Genomic DNA, 22,422 nt, shown 5'->3' with positions numbered 1-22,422 from the left:
AGACTGGGAGGCCCTAAAGTGTATAATTTGGGACACAGAGATCGAGTTTTTGTGCGAAAGCCTTTGGCGCGCATATGAAAAATGGGCATGACCACACATCACACCCCCATGTTATGTCACACTGGGGGGTGTAAATTGCCCATCCTTGCACAGCAGGTTAGTGTTCCCTACCTACCACTCCCCCGGAAATGCAGGACTGTCCCAAGAGTTATGCATACTGTGATAGGAACACTGGTAAAGTGGTCAGTGGTAGATACATTTGTCCTAGGTTTTTGACCTATGTGTTCTAAAAAACCTCCAGGAGAAAGGTCTGGAGTGAAGCAGATTTGAGTGTCAGCTTTTTGAAAAGCCGGTTTGGGACCTGGGGGTGTGGATGCGAGGAGAGGGAGGGCTACATCCACAGGCCAGTCCAGGTTTTGGCCTTTTTGGCCTGTTAGCAGGCTCATTAGGGTCTGCACCTGGAACTGGCTGATATAGGCTGTGTGTGATTGTAAGCTAGTGTCTCATACCTGGGACAGCAAGCAGACTGGCTGGCTCAAAGACACTTGGTGAAAACTACCAGTAAGTCTTGTGAATACGCTTGTGTTGATGGTGGAGGCAGTAGGCACCACTATTTCTTTAGAGAGGGAACCTCTTGTCTAGTTAGCTCCCAGATGGGCTAGGATTTACTTTTATGTTTTGTTTTCCTTTTTTGTTGCACAATAAAGACTGGTACTGACCAGCTAGTACGAAACCCCAGACTGGAATCTATCTACCCCAGGAGAGGGACCCCTAATCCGGTCGTGTTACAATACATACATAGTCACACACATATACACATACACATATCACACACATACATAAATACACAGGATATTTAGGGGAGGGTTTATATATTTTTTTATCATTATTATTTATATATTTAGCAAATAGTATCCTGGGGAAAGGAAGAGGCGGCACTCCATGGACTTATAAATTAGTTTAAATCTTAGGCTCATTTAGATGGCCGATGCTGTGACAGATTATCACAATATAGATCGATGCTGTGTCTTCGGACACAACCATCGGATCTGCGATGCCTGCAGTAGGCGTCTTTTTACACAAGATGCCTCCTGCGGCATTACCATAATTTCACACAGCCTGTGCGCCTTTAGCCATAATCTAGAATCTTGTCCAATATCTTTGGCCATAATCCATACCTACAGCTTTAACTCATTTTGTTTGGATGGTAATGTTGACTATGAGGAGAATTGGGAGTAAATAAATACTGTACCTCAATTTGTTGTGTAACCCTCCTTTAACTCTATAAAGGGACACTTGGTTACTAATTCTCTTGATGTCTAATGTACCCATCTATCAGCTCCTGCTAAAGGGTGTACATCCTTTTATTAAATCAGTGCCTCCACCCAAGTATTGCTATGTAAAAATGGGCCTACTTGGGAAAACCCAAATTTAAATAGATAGTCATCCCATTACCTCTGAATAATTTTTTTTATATATACAGGCAAGTAACCACACATTAAAGGTATGGATGTTAATGTATTGTATGTATTTATGTACTTATGGCATACAGTGATAAGAAAAGAATACATTACAATTGCATTGGCAATCAACAGTAAGCTCTTAGGGATGAGTATTAAGTTGTAATATACACCACTTACATTGTATACTGAAGAAAGATAACAATAACAGTTAATATTATTTAGATGTAATAGATGACTCTTATGACAACCAGATTTTGTTGTCACTTTGTTGCTGTCAACCTAGTTTAAGAACTATAACCTAGTTGTCCTGTTTGGGATCAGTATGAAATACCGGCGGCTCTTTAGGTTGATCGGTTCAAATCCCAACAGAGATCCCAACGCCGGCTGGTAAGTACCGTAACCCTTCCCTGCCCCCCTAACTCTCCCTTAGGTGTGCTTAAACCTAAAACTCCCGGGGTGGTGGCTAACTCTAAGTCTCCATGGGGGTGCCTAAACCTAACACCCCCTTCCCGCACCCTAAACCTAACCCTCCCGGGGAATGCCTAACCCTAACCTACCCATGGGGGTGCCTAACTCTAACCCTCCCCCATGGCTGCCATCAGAAATTATGGGGCCCGGGACTGACAAAATAGGCAGGGCCCCTCCCCTTAGATGGAGGGGCAGTTTTTCAGAGGTGGGCGTCACTGTGGATAATGTGGGTGAACAGCGTGAGTGTGAGCAGCGTGAGAGTAGTGTGACGGTGTGAGAGCAGTGCGAGTGCGAGAGTAGTCTGATGGTGTGAGAGTAGCGTGAGGGTAGGGTGAGGGTGTGAGGGCAAGGTGAGGGTGTGGGTGTAAAAGCATGGTGAGGGTGTGGGTGTGAGAGCAGGGTTAGGGTGTTAGAGCAGGATGAGGGTGTGAGATCAGAGTGAGGGTGTGAGAGCAGGGTGGCGGTGTGAGAGCAGGGTGAGGGTGTGGGTGTGAGAGCAGGGTGATGGTGTAAGAGCAGGGTGAGGGTGTGGGAGCAGGGTGAGGGTGTGGGAGCAGGGTGAGTGTGTGAGAGCAGGGGGAGGGTGTGAGCAGGGTGAGGGTGTCGATGTGAGGGTGAGGGTGTGAGAGCAGGGTGAGTGTGTGAGAGCGAGAGCTGGGTGAGGGTGTGGGTGTGAGAGCTGAGTGTCGGTGTGAGAGCAGGGTGAGGATGTGAGAGCAGGGTGAGGGTGTGGGAGCAGAAAGAGGGTGTGAGAGCAGACTGAGGGGCCTATTCAACATTACTAAAAATTTGATGGAGGTAATTAGCTTTAGAACTTGCATGGAGTTCTACCTAATTACTGGAGGAATTAATCATTCCTCCTCTCCATGAGTATCTATTCCGAAAAGCTGTAATTTTTGCGACGACAGCTTCTCAGAAAAGAGATAGTTTTCCCTGCCTGCTCTAACTTACCGCAGCTGTAATCAGTGCTGCGCATGCGCCATTACATCCGTAAAAGCAGCGCATGCGCAGCACTGCCTACAGCTGCGGTAATTGTGTGTGTCCCCCAACCCCCTCTCTGCTCACCTCCCTATCCCTCACTTACTTGGACGCTGCAGCCACCTCCGACTCTGTCTGCTGCTCTGACACTGTGTTCTCCTGACAGAACACAGTAAAGTTTAGAGAAAATGTGTTTAATTATTTTTCTAAACTTTATTGTGTTCTGCTGGGAGAACACAGAGTCAGAGCAGCAGCCAGAGCCGAAGCAGGGACCAGGGAGCATCGGAGGGAGCAGAGGAGGACCTGCACAGCTGACAGCAGGTAAGTGTAACCCGCTATATGCCTCCTCAGAGTGGCGTTTAGCAACACTATCAAATTCCAAAAATACATAATTTTCGGAATTTGATGAATAGCACAATTTCCATATCCCCATACTAATTTACTAATGTATGGGGAGTGTGGAATTTAACGCAGGCGGACTTAACCAGGATATATCAGTGGAGATATCGTTGTGGGGGGCCCTACTGATATCGTGATGTCAGTAGTGGACTTACTGCTCTATCAGAGCAGGAAGTCCACTCGGGCTTGCGGGAGCCGAGACCCTACCGCAGGGAATGGGAGAGATGTAATGGGAGAGATGTCATGGCGTCTCTCCCATAATGCAGAGCGCGCCAGCCCGGGAGGACTGACATGCGGGGGCAGGAGGAGCGGTGGCCGGAGTCGGAGCATGGATTCAGGTAAGTGTATATATTTTTTTTTTCTTACTCGTATTTGTCTGTACTAATCGGAAGGAGGGGGGGCTACTACTGCTACTGGGGGGGACTACTACTGGGGGCACTGCATTGGGATGGGGGACCTCTACTGGGAACTACTACTGGGGGGGACTACTACTGGGGGCATTTCATTGTGAGGACCTGGACCACTACAGGGGGCACTGGATAGGGGGGATCACTACTGGGGGCACTGCATAGGGGGGACTACTACTGGGGGCACTATATAAAGGGCTCTGCATAGGGGGTACCACTACTGGGGGTACTGCATGGGGGGGGGGGGAGTACTACTGGGAGCACTATATATAGGGCACTGCATAGGGGGTACCACTACTGGGGGTACTGCATCGGGGGGGGGGGGGGAGTACTACTGGGGGCACTATATAAAGGGCACTGCATAGGGGGTACCACTACTGGGGGTACTGCATGGGGGGGGAGGGAGTACTACTGGGGGCACTATATAAGGGGCACTGCATAAGTGGGACCACTACTGGGGGCACTGTATAAGGGGAACTAATGGATGCTGCATAAGGGAAATCACTACTGGGGGACTGTATGAGGGCATTACTGGTGTTAAGGTGCATATGGAAAGGAATGCTCAGAGTGATGAGAAAGGGGTGTGTCATGTTGACACGCCCCATTTTTAAGTGACCACGCCCATTGGGGGGGCTCCATTTTTACATTTCCCATTTGGCTCCAAATACCCTAGTTACCCCTGAGGGTGTGAGAGCAGAGTGAGGATGTGAGAGCAGAAAGAGGGTGTGTGAGCAGAAAGAGGGTGTGAGAGCAGAGTTACAGTGTGAGAGCAGGAGTCTCAGGGCCTGATTCAGAGCCGGACGCTAGTTGCGCTCGCTCGTTCAGAAAAAGGGGCCGGCTATTTAAATTGAGCGCTCGCTCTTTGCGGTCTGTTGACGCCTCTATGTCTGAGCGAGCGAACTAAATATGCGCTCGCTATTTTGAAAAGACGCCCCCTGGCCGCTCGCATCCTACGTCATCTCCGCTATTTATTAGATTAATCGAGTACACCGAAAGGTGCATGAACTGCTCACAGTGCTTGTGGTTGGATTTTCCTACCGCAATCATGCGAACAGTTCAGGCTAAGAAACAACCAAGTGACGTGGTCGATGACGCTGCTTTGTTAATTATGCACACCCTTAAAACGCCCGTTTTGACCTTCTGGCACGCCTACGTTCGGATCACCAATCACCGTTTTCAAGCACCTTCCCCTGTTACCACCCACAAACGCCTCATCCTGTCACTCAAATTAGCAGGCACTCGCTATTTTGAGAGCGCTCGATTTCCGAACGCAATGACTGGTTGGCGCATGTGCATTACGACCCATACGCATGCGCAGATGTGCGAACATCGCTCGGAGCGAATGAGTGGCTGCTTACGAGCGGCTCCGAATCAGGCCCTCAGTCTGTACCTGGTTTTTCTCCAACATAGGAATATCTGGATGGGAAGTGGGATCCCCCGCAGCCTCTCCTGCTCCTGCCCGTCCATCCTCTGCACCATCACGCGGTGGCTGTATAACACGTCTCTGCCCACAGCTGCTGCTCCCTCTCTCCCCGGTTGCTGTCTTCCTTGCCCAGCCTCTCCTGCACCAGGCATGCCGCTCACATTTACCCAGACAGAGGGGCATTTTGTCCAGGCCCGGTACTCTAGTTCTGGCAGTCTCCCCCTGATGGTGGCCCTGCTCCTCCCTAAACTAACCCTAACCCAGCTACACTACCTAAACCTAACCCCCTCCACCCCACAGCTAATGCTAAGGACGCCATGGACTTACCTCTTTCAGGCTGTCGTTCTTCGGGCATTCCGGCATCGGGATTAAGATAAGATCGGTATTTTGACGCCTATCTTAATTCCCTCGTCAGGCTTCTCCTGTCAGCATTTAGTCCGCCGGTCTATAAACTGCATCCCGTCTTGTTCTTCACTGGATGATGCTAACTGCAACCTGAATGCCAGTGGGCATAACCAAATGCTGAACTTACTTCCTTTGTACTCTCAAACCAGTTCTGTTCCCTTTACAGCAGGTACAAAGAAAACAGAGTTTTTAAAAGTCTCTTCATAAGTACATTGAACTCTGGACCTGATTCAGACCCGCTCGCTAGGATGCATTCGCATGCAGGCAGCTGATTGTTTGCATTCTGCACATACGCTTCGCAATGCGCGTGCACAAACCAGTGCGAGTGATCGGGAAGCGTTCGCTCGCTGCACATAGACTGCCCGGCAGAATGAGTGACAGGAGAAGCTGTTTGTGGGTGGTGACAGGGGCTGGCCACTAGAAACGGGGGGGTGGAGGTGTGAACGCAGGCGTGCTTGAGCGTCTCAATGCCGTTTCAAAAGGCGTGCATAATTCAGAGGCATATAATGACGTGTATAATAATACACGTCACTTGGCTGTATTTTACACTGAACCGCTTGCAGTGCTTGCGGTAGGGTATGGTCAACCACAAGTGATGTGTATGCATCCGATGTTACTTGATGTTACCGATGGTTGCATACACTTCCTGGAGATGACGTGTATTGCGAAGGGAAAGTGGGCGTCTGCATACACACTGCGATCAAACGCCAAGACATAGTGGGCCTGCTAATGAATTGCCGTGCGATTGCCTGCCTTGTAGAATTTGCATACGCATCTAGCGTGCGAATGCATCTAGTGAGCGGGTCTGAATCAGGTCCTCTGTTTCTCCTAAAATTGTGCTGTAGAGATAATGGAACGTGAGCTAAGAGTACAGATTTCACAGCCTGTCACAGTTATCTTACTAACTGAAGATAAAATAAATATAAGTTAATATACCAGTATTAATATCACTCCTCCAACTCTGCGCGTTCCTCCCACTGACATGGTGAACAGAGTTCTTTATAGTCAGAGTTTGTGCAAACATATTTAAATATGCTTATCTCTCCTAATGGTAAAGTCCTTCCCTCCTGTGTGCTATATATGCTCAAGGAGTGTGATATCGCTATGAGGGCTTGTTAGATCTGCTCACCACCTCCACTATGCTGATGTGCCTTGCAGGGCCAGCTCTAGGGGTGTTCGACCAGTGTGGTCGAACAGAGGCGCCACCCAGAGAGGGCGCACCCCTCCCCAACATCCTGATTTCAGCGGGACAGTACTGTCCTGCTGTTCCACCCGTTGGCCGATGTGGCCCGTGGGGGGTGAAATTGGGAGGTTGGGGACCCCACCGCGGCAGCTGTGTGGCGGTGCCAGACCCCTGGAGTGTGAATGGATGCAACGCGCATGCGCGCGGCATCCATTCACAGATGGGAGAGGGCTGGGGGAAGTCCAGCCAGTGACGGAGGGCTGGGCTTTACCCCCAGCCTGACGTTACTTGGAGGCGTGCCATGCGGGCATGCCTCCAAATAATGTCACGTAGGGGGACATAGCCTATGGTAATGAGGCCATGCTCCCAATTTCAGTGGCACGCGCAATAGCAGGGCACAGCGAACCTTGCCGGCACAGGGTGCTCAGACCCCTGGAGCTGGCCCTGGTGTCTTGGCTTAGTAGACTTGGTCCAGCCAGTGGCTGGTCATCCAGACTCGCACTCCCAAATGCTGAGGAGCACCTCCGCTGATGCTCCCTCTTGCTGCAGTTAGTTGCTGGCTGCTGCCAGCACTGCCATTGCAACGCTACTCAGCTGCCCTCTCTTGCGGCCATCCCCACCTCTGCTTCACAGCCTCCTAGGCTGTATGTCCTGTGCACCTCAGCGTGAGCTCTGTCACGGACTCTGCTTGGCCGCAGGTAACTTATCTGCCCTGCCACCAATGAGTGTTGGCCCTAGCTGCTGAGCGAACCAGCCCCCCCCCTGCGCCTGGCAGCCCGTCCATAGTTCAGCTGCTGCACAGTACACAGGGGGGTGAGCACCCAAAGAAGCAAATCTAGACCCCCTTGTCAGTCGGCTGCAGGCTCCTTTTTTTTTTTTTTTCCCTCTCTCTCCCCTGCACTTCTTTCCCTGACAGGAACCCAATTACTCCCAGATATATCACTCCGTCCCTTCTTCTAGTGTATGTGTATCCTATACACTGAGGCACATCCTCACCAAAGAAAGAAGTACCTCATACATTATGTAAACATATCTCATTGTACATTTTCACATATATGTAAAATATTTATAGCAGTTCGTACACATTCCTACACATTTGCCATATTAACAAACATACATTTATTAGTACAATACTTCATCATCACTTACTTTTCACCTGCTTTTGTAAAAATTAACACTTTCACATACTTTTGTAGAAATTAAGTATCAGGGCTATTGAACTAGCTTCAAAAAAGCTTTTTTTTGGAACTTGATGGTGTACAGGCCATGATAATCTTCACAGGCTGCTTAAACTGCAGCCTCTGCAGTAGAGGGATCTATTCATCTGCGTCTCCCTTACCTCCGGTGGATCTGGGCTCCAGCAAGCAGGTCCTCTTGATTCTGCAACTATTATAGACAACGGCGGGGATGTTACATGTTCGGGTGGGCATTATGTGAGTTCAAACGGAGCCGCTGTGGCAGCCGGGGGGGTTGGTTGGGACAGACACCGGGGGGCATGAAGCTTCATACACCGGCATGTGGCTTATGCTGTGGTGGCCTTGTGACGGAGGCAAAGGGGGGCAAGGTTTTGGTGGGAGAACTGATCACACACAGAGGCCTGGGACAGATACTGGTGCGGAGGGGGGGTTTGCGGGCAGGGTGAGGGGAGACACGGAGCGGGGGCTGCAGGCAGGCAGTGGGGAGACACGGAGCAGGGGCTGCGGGCAGGGAGCTTGCAGACAGGCAGAGACTGTGGGCTGGGAGCAGAGGGGGCTTTGATAAAGGAGAAAAGTATCACAATTCCGATTAGCTGACACCGCAAAAAGAGTACATTTTTGGAAGTGATACTTTAGTTAATGAGGCATGATGAATGCCTCCGAATGATTATTTGAACTACCAGCGAATTCAAAACATAATTATCGCTAATGATAATTGCGTAATGATGAATAGGCCTATTCATCATACTGTAACTAAAGTAACGTGTTTACCCCCTCTTTACTTATTTATATTATTTTCAAGTATCATTTGTCACGGGCCGCTCCGGAGGTCAGCGGAGGGCTCGGGACTTACCTGTGCGGGCGCTCTGGCGGGGTCCATCTGGTGGGGGTGCAGGCTGCTGGCGCGATATGCAGGCAGATCCAAGGAGGTGCATCTGGGTCTCTGGCATCTTGTGGCTGGAAGTCTGTGAAACACTGCCGAGTGCTGGGCCCCGCCATCTTGGATTTTGGTCACATGTCTAAATCAGCCAATCCTGTCTTAGAGGTTCATAGAGTGCTCTGACAGCCAATCCAGTTCCAGCCCTTGGTACTTAAGGGCTTCCCGGGAGTCTTCAGGTAGTCAGTGCAACGTCTAAAACAGCTAGTCTGTGTGTTAGTTCTCTGTGCTCCTTTGCCTCCAGTGTTCCAGTTGCAGTACTCTGTTGGATGATTCATCTTGCTGCCTGCTCTATTTCACAGTGCCATTGCCAGTGTTCCATCTGTCTTGATTACAGTAACCTGACCACCACTGAGCTACATTACAGAGCCTTCTCCACCAGCGACCTTTGTCAGCACCTCAAGTAGTTGCGAACAGATACCTGTCGGGAGCCCGGTTCCTTCCTTTGCCTGGGCTTCCGTTCTCCACATCATCCAGTAATAGCAGAGACATTCATGAGCAAATACTCCTTCCATCCAACCTCATTCCAATATCAGGAAACTGCTCGCAAGGACTTCCCTGCACCCAGTCCGGGTCCACTTCCTATTCAGGACGTGACAGTTTGCACTGGCCTGATGGATTCGGCTAGTGGTCAGGATCCCAGAGCAGACCTGTTACAGAGTATTTCCAGTCGTTTGGAGGTCTTGAAGTTTCCCACTGTCATCTGGGTCAATTTATGAAGATGTCGTCTCACCATCAGGACACACTGCAGACTTCCCTTGTCACGGTTAGCATACCTGCTGTGAGCAATCCTCAGCCCGTTCCTCCAATTGGTCCTATATCTGCCTCTTCGTCACTTCTCTGCCGGCTCCAAATAAATTTGACGGAAACCCCAAAATGTGCCATGGCTTCCTCAATCAGTTGTTAGGATCTGCGACAGCGGATCATGGCAGGACCCAGCTATACTTGTCACTGGGACACTGCATCTTGTCCTGATCCATGTTCTGGCTGTTGCAGGCAGACTGATTCCTGTCTTGTCTGTGTTTAGCTCATAGCCTGTCATTCCTGTCTGTCTGGGTGTTTTTCTCAGGTGCTCATTAATCACCATCTGTCTTTGTGCAACTCAGGTGCACACTAGCCTGTGATTAGGAATAGCTCCCTGCAGGAAATGGCTTTGATTGGACCCTGTATTCCTTAAGTTACAGCCAGCCCTTCACTCCATGCCAGTGATATTGTCTGACATGCTATGTTTGCTGGTCTCAGAAGCCTGAGTTCTAACCAGTCTTCCTAGTTCTACAGTTCTGGTGTCCTGTACCTGTCTGTTGGATCTTTACCTGCCAGTGTGTTTTCCAGCCATGTATCCATTTGTTTATGTCCTCACAGTTTGGACTCTCCAAAGCAGTTACTCTGCAGTTGCAGTTTATCTCTCTGCTGCCTGCGGCATCTCCATACCACAGCCACTTCTGCCATGTTGATCTGGTTCCAACTATTCTCATCTGCAGTGTTCTCTACCTCGCTGCCTTCAGTCTGTGTTCCTGCTGCATCTGAGTGCTCCTTTCTGCCGTTTGGTTCCTACACCTCAGCCTGCTAGGCCGCATCACAGCCTGTACATCTATCGGCTCTCAAGCCGCATCTCAGCTGTCATAGCTGCACCTCAGCCCGCAAGATCGCATCACAGCTTGTACATCAACTGGCTCTCTAGCCGCATCCCGGCTGTCATAGCCGCACCTCGGCCTGCTAATCCGCATCACAGCCTGTACATCAATCAGCTCTCAAGCCGCATGTCAGCTGTCATAGCCGCACCTCGGCCTGCTAAGCTGCTTCACAGCCTGTACATATATCGGCTCTCAAGCCACATCTCGGCTATCATAGCCGCACCTCGGCCTGCAAGGCCGCATAACAGCTTGGACATCAATCAGCTCTCTAGCCGCATCTTGGTTGTCATAGCAGCACCTCTGCCCGCAAGGCCGCATCACAGCCTCTGCCCGCAAGGCCGCATCACAGCCTGTACATCTATTAGCTCTCCAGCTACACTTCGACTCTCAAAGCCACACCATGGTTCTCAAGGTCGCTCCGTGTTGTTTCTGCCAAACTCGGCCCTCAAGGCCACATCTTGTACCTAGTCCTTGTTTGTTTTTGTATGTCTGTTATTTGGCCTGTCTTGTCCTTGTCAGTTATCTTGCCTGTTTAGTCTAGGTTTGTTATTTGCCAGTCCTGTCTGGTCTAGTCCTGTCTAAATCCTGCAATAACCCAGTTCAGTTCCCTCCTGCTGCGCAGCCTGTATTGTTTGTCACCTCGCTCCTTGTCTAAACAACCCAGCTGCACCATAGTCCCTAGACATTCCCGAGATCTTGTCATCTGTCCCTGCTTGAGTACTGAATCCATATCATCAGTTCTTCTACCATTCTCCCGCAGTAGCACTCCTATTAGTACCAATAGTGGAAGGACTGCCACTCCTTATCCCTGTCGTGTTCTTGGTCAGCAGTCCTGCGGTCTCTTGACGGTTGTGTAAGCCTCTACTGCTATAAATCCGAGTGGCCAGCTAAGTACCAGTGTGTAAATAAATCACTAAGGGAACAGCAGGTGGCTGTTATTGGTGGAAGATCCTCTCCCTGGCTCTAGAGGTCTTACACAACTGTGCGAGAACCGTAACATCAGTGTGATGTCCATTTCACACTTCAGCCTGCCAACTTTCCCTCTCCCAAAGCGAAAGTTGCTTATATTGTGTCACTCCTCTCTGGTCCAGCCCTAGAGTGGGTCTCACCATTATCCCTTGTTGGCCTTGTTGACGAGCCTGGGAGGACGACTTCAGCATCCTCTGAAATCATGCACCTTCGCCGGGGCAACAGGACGGTAGGCCAATACATCATTCAGATCCAAGCTCTAGCCTCGGAGTTGCAGTGGAACAACGAAGCTCTGATCTCAGCTTTCTGGAGTGGTCTTTAAGAGCGACTTAAAGATGACCTTGCTACCCGCGATGTTTCACCCAAGCTAGATAATCTTATTTCATTATGTAACAAGGTGGATCTCCGCTACCGTGAGCGACAGGCCGAGAAGAATAAAACAGATAGTTTCAGGTTTCGGCCTACTCCACCACCTCCTCTCGCTGCTCCTACTGGGACTGTCACTGCTGAACCTATGCAGATTAATCGGGCCCGGCTCACCCCTGAAGAATGACAGAAATGTCGCCGAGAAAATCTTTGCATGTATTGTGGAGAGGCCGGTCATCTGGTTGCCTCGTGTACTCGTCGTCCGGGAAACTATCGCTCCTAACCAGCCATGGAGGCACTAGGTTGGGAGTAATGTCATTGTCTTCAGCTAAATCTGAATCTACAATCCCTGTTACCCTAGAGCTAATTCAAGGATCTAAAAATGTCCTCTCTCTTCTAGATTCCGGAGCGGCCGGGAATTTCACTTCAGCTGAATTAATCCAGAAGTATCAAATTGCAGTACAGTCATTAAACCATGTTATGTGGTGGATGGCAGTCATATCATTAATGGAACCGTCACTCATCAGATTCTTCTGTTACAAATTCGCATTGGTGCTCTTTGCGTGGAGCTGTTAGAACTTTTAGTTATTCCTAAGGCCTCCCACGGAATTATTTTAGGTTATTCTTGGTTAAGTAAACATAGGGCCTGATTCAGCAAGGATCGCTATTATGCTAGAATGCACGCACCACAGTTGCTAATATTAGCGGTGAAATGCAAATGTTTGCAATCGCATTGCGATCACAGCTTACCATAAGGACGCCACTTCCCCTTACACACATCTGTATTCTTGGGCAGCATAGCAAAATAATCGATAACATCGGACCCAAGGCAGGTCAGACATCACTCAGGAATTGCTAACTTCAGTACACGCTATGAGCCATCATGCTACATATTGTATTGCAGTGGATAATTTATGCACGCCCCTGCGACGGCGTTGCAACGCACTGGCACACCTGCGTTCGCCCGACCACCCCCCGTCATCACCCAAAAACGGGACTTCCTGTCAATCACTCTGCTTTGAATCTGCGTAGCCTCTGCAAACCCATTTCCCATCGAAATTGCTAGTTCGCACTCTATGATGCATACGCATGCACAATTCGAATTAATCGACCAATTGCGTGAGTCTTTGCTACTGCAAAAATTTTGTCTTCGGGGGGACTTGTGTCACTTGTCCTGTCTTCAATGGTGAAACCTGTACATAAAGTTCAAATATCAGATCCTTATCAACTACCCTCTCACTATGCCTCTTTTAAAGATTTTTTTTGCAATTCAGAGGCTGACATCTAACCTCCCCATAGGAATTGGGACTGTCCAATAGAGTTGATGCCCAGGAAGATTCCTCCACGTGGTCATATTTACCCACTCTCAATACCTGAAACAAAGGCTATGTTGGAGTATATCCAGGAAAACTTGGCCAAGGATTTTAATCATCCGCCAACCTCTTCGGCAGGAGCCTGTTTCTTCTTCATCATGAAGAAAGATGGAGGACTTCGCCCCTGCATAGATGATTGTGGGCTAAATAACATTACAATTAAAAACTGGTATCCCTTACCCCTCATCACCGAGCATTTTGACCGGGTAAAGGGAGCTACAGTATTTACTAAGCTGGACTTAAGAGGAGCCTATAACCTCATCTGAATTTGCCCAAGAGACGAGTTCAAGACCGCATTAAATACTCGAGATGGGCATTTCCAGTATTTAGTTATGCCCTTCGGTCTCAGTAATGCTCCCGCAGTCTTCCAAAATTTTGTTAAGATTTTCCGAGATTTACTTTACACTTCTGTAATCGTCTATCTTTATGATATGTTAATTTTTTATTCCATTCTAGAGGACCATCAGCAACATGTGAGAGAAGTTTTGAACAAGTTGCGGAAGAATAGTTTATAGTGTAAGCTGGAAAAATGTGTATTTGAAGCTTCATCCATACCCTTCTTAGGATACATAGTCTCTGGCTCAGGATTAGAGATGGATCTGGAAAAAATGCAATTTATCCTGAATTGGTCCTGGCCTATGTCCTTAAAAGAGGTACAGAGATTTTTAAGCTTTGCAAATTACTACCGCAAGTCCATTAAGGGATTCTCGTTTCTAGTAGCACCTATTATGGCCTTGACACGCAAGGGAGCTAACCCCATGCAGTGGTTCTCCGAAGCAGAGTCTGCCTTCCAACTGCTTAAGGAAGCATTCATCACTGCCGGTGTTCCACCAGCCTGATGTGAATAGACTTTTTTTTTTAGAAGTCGACGCCTCCTCACAAGTGATAGGAGGCGTTCTTCCCAAAAGTTTAAGGATAATAAATTTCACCCATGTGGGTACTTCTCGAAAAAATTCTTGCCTACAGAGGGGTATTGTGCCATAGGGGAGCAAGAGTTACTCACAGTCAAACTTGCATTGGAGGAGTGGCGTTACCTCTTGGAAGAAGCAAATTTCCCAGTTACCATCTACACCGATAATCGAAACGTATTATTTCTAAAGAACATCCAATGTCTAAAAACCAGGTTGGCTTGATGGGCCATGTTCTTTACACAATTTAATTTCACATTAACCTTTCGTCCTGGATCCCAGAATCAGAAGGCTGATGCCTTGTCTCGCTCAATCATCCCAGAAAGTTCTACTGAAACCTAAAGAGAACTTCCCATTCTTGAACCCAGAGTTTTCGCTGCCATTAGATTAAGCGCCTCTTGGTAAAACCTTCGTGCTCCAGAACTACGGAAACAACTATTTGTATGGGCACATGCATCTTGCTTTGCTGGACATACTGGTATTCATAAAAGCATAGAGTTCCTGAAACGATCTTATTGGTGGCCAGCTATGAAATCTAATATTTTGCGGAATTCATATCATCATGCGTTAAATGTTCACAGCATAAAACTCCTAGGCAACCTCTGGCTGGAAACCTTGTACCTTGTGTTCTGCTTTACAAGTTATATAGAAATTCTCGACAGCGTATTCTCCTCAAACTAATGAAGTAACAGAACGTGTTAACCAAGACCTAGAAACGTTCCTTCGAATGAATCTATCCTCCTCTCAAGACAACTGGTTGGTCTTTTTGCCTTGAGCGGAATTCGTACACAAAACAGTTCTTACCACTCCTCCACTGGTCACACACCATTATTTACTGTTTATGGTACACATCTACGAGTACCCAAGTTTCAAAGTTTACCAGCCTCCGACCTGCCAGCAGTTACATCCTCCTTACAATATTTCTCTAAGATTTGGAAGAACTTCAATCCACACTTCAGAAAACTTCTCTTCGGTACAAACACTGGGCAGATAAAAAAAAGAAGAGCAGTTCCAAGTTTGAAAATTGTGGATCAAGTATGGTTTTCTGCTCTAAACATAAGACTACGAGAACCATCGATGAAATTCACCCCTCGTTTTATTGGTCCTTTGCCAGTGGAAGAAATTATCAGCCCGGTTGCTTATAAGCTTAAACTGCCTGCTTATCTCAAGATTCCCAATTCGTTTCACATTTCATTATGGAAGCCTCCGGTTCTGACTCGTTTTCTTACAACTCTGCCTCGTTCTTCTAAAGTATTTACAGAAAGATGAGTGGAAATTGAAATGATCCTTGATTCCCGTCTTCGTTATGGTCAGCTTCAGTATTTGTTAGACTGGAAGGGTCATGGTCCAGAGGAACGCTGCTGGGTGAATTCTTCCGATATACATGCACCTTTATTGGTTCACAAGTTTCGTTCCGAGAACCCAAGAAAACCCAAAGAGTGTCCAGAGGCCACCCCAAAGGAGGGGGTAATGTCACAGGCCACTCCAGAGGTCAGCAGGGGGCTCAGGACTTACCTGTCCGGGCGCTCTGGCAGGGTCCTTCTAGTGGGAGTGCAAACTGCTGGCGGCTGGCACGATGTGCGGCAGGTCCTAGGAGGGGCATCTGGGTCTCTGGCATCTTGTGGCTGGAAATCTGTTTAATGCTGCCGAGTGCTGGGCACCACCATCTTGGATTTTGGTTACATGTCTGAATCAGCCAATCCCATCTGAGAGGTTCACAGAGGGCTCTGACAGCTAATCTAGCCCTAGGTACTTAAGGGCTTCCTGGGAGTCTTCAGGTTGCCAGTGCAATGTCTAACACAGCTAGTCTAATACAAAGTGCATTTGATATTCATACTGTATACTGTACATCCTACAAATTTTCTAGGGACCCAGAACATTACAAAGTTGAGATGAGACGTTCAGTTATTTTTGCCAAATTAGCACAAGTTCGGATTTATTTTATTGGCTATCCAAAACACTTAAAAGCGGGAAGATACCATATTTGATATTCAAACATAAGGGAGTACCACTCAGCTCTAATACAAAGTGCATTATTGTGATCCATGTACAATGCAGAGAGCGTTTTAGTGCTAGTTCTCTGTGCTCCTTTGCCTCATTCTGCTTTGTGTTCCAGTTGCAGTACTCTGTTGGAGGATTCATCTTGCTGCCTGCTCCATTTCACAGTACCACTGCCTGATCGCCACTGCGCTACATTACAGAGCCTCCTCCACCAGCGACCTTTGTACTTGGTTCCTGTGCCCCAGCGCCTCCAGTAGTTGCAAACAGATACCAGTCGGGAGCCCGGTTCCTTCCTATCCCTGAGCTTCCATTCTCCACATCATCCAGTAATAGCAGAGACATTCATGAGCAAATACTCCTTACATCCAGCCTCATTCCAATATCAGGAAACTGCTCGCAAGGACTTCCCTGCACCCAGTCTGGGTCCACTTCTCATTCAGGACGTGACATCACTGTTATTCATTTAACCTGTAACGAAGAAGATATCACTGATTACAGTCCTGCTACGTTAATTTCCACACTCCCCATACTCTGGTAGCAGAGCAACAGAAGCTCTTGGCCGTGTTTATACTGTACATCCTACAAATTTTGAATGCTTCTATCTCCGAAGTTTGATTTACACCGTTACAGGTCCTACTTCCTTCGAAGACCTTAGCACTGTTTATGAGGAAGTTTGTCACACTTTTCGTGAGGCCTGCCTAAGGAGAGGTTGGTTGGAGGATGTAAACAAACTTTCTTAAAATCCCGGGCAACGCTGGGTACTCCAGCTATTCAAAGTATAATACAGAGAACATTCTAGCGACTTCTGCACAATGCAGAGAGCATTCCAGCAGCTGGAGTACAATAAAGAAAGCATTCTAGAGATTGCTGCGCAAAACAGAGAGCCTTGTAATCATCCCTGCACAATATAGAGAGCATTCTAGTTACCACTCTCTAATATAAAGTCCATTCTAGGGACCCAGTACATTACAAAGTTGAGATGAGACGTTCAGTTATTTTTGCCAAATTAGCGCAAGTTCGGATTTATTTTATTGGCTATCCAAAACACTTAAAAGCGGGATAACCAAGAAGATGCCATATTTGATATTCAAACATAAGGGAGTACCACTCAGCTCTAATACAAAGTGCATTATTGTGATCCATGTACAATGCAGAGAGCGTTTTAGTGACCCCTGTACAATAAGAGAACATTCTAGTATTCCCTGTACAAAACAAAAGGGCTGTACTTTTGTATTAAATGTAAAAGACTGAAATGCTAGGAGTAATTGTGTAATTATGTAAATGTGGGAAGCTGTTTTGGGGACTGTGTAGTTGTTCTGCAACATTTTGTAAATTCCCATTGAAGAAATCAATGACATTCTGTCTACATGGAGGTGCTCTCTCCTACCTGTTCTTGATGTTGGTGTCTTATGCTTAATTGTTGCTCTACTGGATCCCAAAATATTGGGGCACAGTTTGGAAAATAGATAGGAACTATTCATCTAATTAAAAGCTAAGCAACATTTAATTAATTACATTCACATAAATAGCCCTTCTGCTCCCATGACAGCCAATGTGGCCTCATACTAACCTCACCAATAAATTAATACTTCCCAACAATAAATCACTGACCTACCCTAGTCTCACCCAATTAAATTGATAGCCCATGCCCCCAGCAACCAATAGCAGCCACATTATAGGAAGACCACGCCAATAGTTGCCTTCTTTCATCTGGATTCCTGCTCTGCATGATGTAAGTGTCTGTCTCCTTTGCTGCCTACACACATGGGACAGCGCACATGTCATGAGCAAAATGGTCCCATATGTGACTTGTTGAAATAGTAGGAGGGCTAATAGGAGGGGAGGCAGAGGATGTCATATGTTACATTAAGAGGGGAGATAATAGGAAAAGGGGCAGCCACCCAGAGAGAGGAGGGAACCAGGGGAGGAGACAGAGACAGAGTGGGGACTAGGGGGAAGATTTATCAAAACTTGGAGAGAGATAAAGTATCAACCAATCAGCTCCTGTCGTTTTTCAAACACAGCCTATAAAATAATAGTTAGTAGCTAATTGGTTGGTACTTTATCTCTCTACAATCTTTTATAAATCTCCACCTCTGTCTCTCTTCTCCCCTGGACAGAAAAAGAGACTGTTACAAGTGGATGGGAAGAAGGGATACAGGAAATGGCAGAGGGGTGCAATGGATCAGGTAATAATCTATGGGCACATTCAATGAACTGTCTGGTCCCATGGAGGACGCATAAGGTAGCCCACGATATCATAAGGGCAATCGGCCCACCAGGAAAACTACCAGCGAGATCAGTGGTCAATCCGTGCCTGCACTACAGAAGTGTTTTTCCCCAAACACAAAAGGTAACAAACACCTTAAAATATCTTCCTATCAAAATCAACACTGTTGGTTAGTTTTAAGGCATTGGGGCTCATGTAGAGGTGTATTAAAGTTTATTAAAAATTAGCATTTTGTGCAAAATGAAGAGCTGGTGTCCAGCTCTGCATAGGTGGCATTGCACCATTTTTACACCATGGAGAACAGTGGTGCATATGCTTGGTTTACATCAGACTATGTGGCTTGACAGTGTTAGAAGTAAATGCTGAAGTTGCAGTACACAATCCAGGCACATTATAGTTTTTTAATGAAGTATCATACACTCAAAACACTTGGTTTGTGTCAGTAGTGTTATTAAATAATAATTCACAATTACCATGTAATAAATATTTAAAAACAGTATAAAAGTACTAATCACAAAAATTTACAAATAGATGCAAATATTTGATGTCCTACCCTTTACAAAAGCAGTATTCACTTTACTGCCGCAGACCGATTGCTGTGATCTATTCACTATTCAGTCTATATGATATTTGCAGACACATTAATTATTATTATTAATAATAATAATAATAATAATAATAATAATAATAGTAGTATTAGTTGGTGGGGCTAAGATGATCTCAGTCAACCAGAGGCAGTTGTTGATCATCATCATTATCAGTGTGGATTTTACACCAGATATATCAGTACAGGTGCCAGGAAATAATCCATAATGTACAGAGTGGCATGAAAGGCTGTTCCTGGGCATTCAACAATACCGGTCTACATGGAAAGTCCCAAAAGAGGTGAATAGATGTTTTCCTCGTGTCATGTATGATGCAACCAGGAGAAATGTCTGCATCTGTACAGGTTTCAGGGGTGCATAAAGTCCGGAGGGGCATATCCCCCTGGACGGCTCCTGCAGCACAGCCAATGCCGATATATCTGAAAGATATATCAGGACATCCGCATGTGGTATGGGTGACCCGCCGACCGCCAGTACACTGGCTGCAGAAACTGCCGACAAAGACAACTCAACTGGGCGGTGATGTGATGTCAGCTCAAACGTATAGAGTGGCCGAATGATAAGTGTGTACAGCTTATCAATTGGCTGCTAGACAGCGGATTGTTATGCTGACGTATCAGTCATTGTAGTGTGTACCCAGCATTAGTATAATGAGAAATAAGCACTCAATACATCCAAATCTACATAGGCATAGGCAGCACAGACGGTGTAATGGTTAGCATTACTGCATCATGGGTCATGGGTTCAATTCCCACCACGGCCCTACCTGTGTGGAGTTTGTATATTCTCCCTGTACTTGCGTGGGTTTCCTCCCACATTCCAAAAAATATACTGGTAGGTTAATTGGTTCCCCACAAAATAACCCTATTGTGTATGTGTGTGAGCATTTGTTAGGGAATAAAGATTGTAAACTCCACTGGGGCAGGGACTGATGTGAATGGCCAACTATTCTCTGTAAAGTGCTGCGGAATATGTGTGCGTTATATAAATAACTGGTAATAAATAAAATAAAGAAAGCAATAAAAAGCACAGTATAAAAAAAACACAATTTGTACCCCATAAAATGTGATCAACATCAGCCCCTTTGTCGTACGGAAAACTGAAAATATAGCTAATCCAGTGCTGCAGCGTGACCCATTTCACTTTGTACACAAATACTGTATCTCTTCCAGATTTTCCAAGTGCAGTAAACTGGAGATCTCTTTTGCTAATATTACATCATGTCTTTGCCATCAGTCCTTTCATTAAGCCTAAATTCATTAAAAGTAAAAAATGGTAAAATTAACCTTAGAAGAGCTCTGTGTGGTCTGTGAAATGTTGGAGGTATGCAAAAATCAGTTTGCTTTTTATGTATTTTACATTTAGCCCTACTTTCTGTATGAAAGATACATGGCCCATAATAATGCCCAGATAACAGGTCACCTATTAGATAATGTGTGAATGCCCCTCTTATCTTCCTCAAATTACAGCTGAAGGACTGTGACTTTCTTTTCAGAAAGGTAATTGGGAAAGTAACAGTCTTAAAATGTCTTTAAAATAATAAAATACTACAGAAAAAAAAACAAATACCAAGAAAATGCCACAGAGTACTCATATTTTATTAGGCTAGACAAATTTAAGCCAATAAAATGCAAACCTATAGAATGTACCCACATGTAGAAAGTGCCAAGTTGTCTGCAATTAAAACACACGCACAGTTTATATATATATATCTGATTAGTGCTCTGCATTTGCAATAGCGTCAGATTTAGACTGTGCACGCTTCTATCCATCCATAGCTATAAGATCTCTAGCACTAGTGCAGGGAGGTTAATTGTCCTGTGTTAGCCTCTGTTCCTTTCTATGTCCCACGCTCTGTGTTGTGGCAACATAATGTGCCCTGTACTGAAAGAGACAGGATTGGGGAGGGGTGGATCTGGCATTGGCAGGCTTTATCTAAGACCCTCTTACACATGAAGCAATTTGTTTGCAATAGGCATCAAACATGTGTGCCTTTGATGTGGATATAAAAAGAAGTGAAGACTGGAGGGAATATATACTGGGTGCTCAGGATTTAACCCTCTATCACAAAACTGTGAACTACCACTCCATCTAGCAGTTTATAACGGTTCATTACTTAAAAGAAGAGGTTTCTATGGAGCTGTAAGTTTCTCAGCTGCTCAGTCATTGAAAATAATATCCCATGTTTAACTTTTTGATTCTTAAGACACAAATCATACATTGTTTCTTAATTTCATACTGTAAACATTTTTCCTACAACACTTTAGTGTAAAGTTGGGTACACACTATGTGGTGTGTGTTCCAAGTTACAGAACATTGCGGTCTATGACGGTGCAGTGTGTTGTTACATTGCATTGCTAATTATATGCTGCATGATAACAGTATGGCTTTGTTCATTGCAACGTCCCATCTGCAGTGCGGAAAAGCTCATGGTACGATACGATGAATGACCATCGCGAATGACGGATCGTGCGTACAAACTGCACGATTCATATGATATACTGTTCCAATCCGCAACGGAATGATATATCGCACGATGGAACGTATAGTGTGTACCCACTACCCAGCTTAAGTGCAAGAAGCAGACATTAATCAAACATTAATATACTGGGTAGCATTACAGACATGACATGGAAAGAAAGTCCTATTCACAGAAGCTTGTACACTCCTTTTTTGTGTGCTTTCTTTTGTTCAGCTTGGGAAAAAACTGTTAAATCCCCTTTGTGGGACCCCCATTTGTAATCCTTACAGTCCTCTTCACCATCCCACTGCCTCACCCTCATGCACAAAGGGGAATACCTGAAATGGTCAACTTCATGAAAAAATGAAAAATGAGACAGGGAGATTAAAGAGAGGGGGAATATGTATATTAATCCTTTAAATGCAAGAGATAAGCAAAGTCATCAATCTACACCTGTGCAATTTGGAATCGGTATGATTAACCGCCGGACCAATGCCCAGTTGTTGGAATCCTGACAGTGGCATCCCGGCAGAGGAGGAAATCCCGATCATCCAAGGTAAGTATTGACTAACCTAATTCTACCCCTAACCCTAACCCTCCCTTAGGGGTGCCTAACACGTTATACAATTGGGAAACCGGCTGCCTTAATACCGGCAGCCGGCTTCCCGACTGTCATATCCCGGCGAGGGTGAAATGCCGGGCGTCTATATCTAGACGCCTGTCATTTCCCCCCATGCTGGGAGACAGGCGCCTGGCATCCCGATCGAGCGGACAGACGCGGGGGGGAGGGTTAGGTTTAGGCACTTAGGGTTAGGCACCCCCCGGGAGGGTTAGGGTTAGGCTAGGGGGAGGGACGGTTAGGATTAGGCACCCCCGGGGGGAATTTAGGGTTAGGCACCCCCCCTGGGGGACTTAAGTTTAGGCAGTGGGGAAGGGGGGGTTAGGGTTAGGCACTTAGAGGGGGATTAGGGTTAGGCACTTGGGGGGTAGGTTAGGGTTAGGCACCCCTAAGGAGG

At 46.5% G+C, this 22,422-nt stretch overlaps 1 protein-coding gene across 2 annotated transcripts in view; it reads right to left on the bottom strand.

The window, feature by feature from the left end:
- Positions 1-16,095: 16,095 nt before the first annotated feature.
- Positions 16,096-22,422, bottom strand: part of RBM19 (RNA binding motif protein 19) — a 124,185-nt gene continuing 117,858 nt past the window's right edge. For both annotated transcript variants that reach the window (XR_015872560.1, XR_015872562.1), the window contains one exon: positions 16,096-16,578. The gene's annotated coding sequence lies outside the window, so the exon portion shown is untranslated. The remainder of the gene's footprint in view (positions 16,579-22,422) is intronic.

Source organism: Taudactylus pleione, unplaced genomic scaffold (genome assembly GCF_031769625.1).
Source record: "Taudactylus pleione unplaced genomic scaffold, aTauple2 ptg000749l, whole genome shotgun sequence".
NCBI lineage: Eukaryota > Metazoa > Chordata > Amphibia > Anura > Myobatrachidae > Taudactylus > Taudactylus pleione.
Note: the sequence above shows the minus strand (reverse complement) of the source record. Positions and strands in the feature narration are given on the sequence as shown.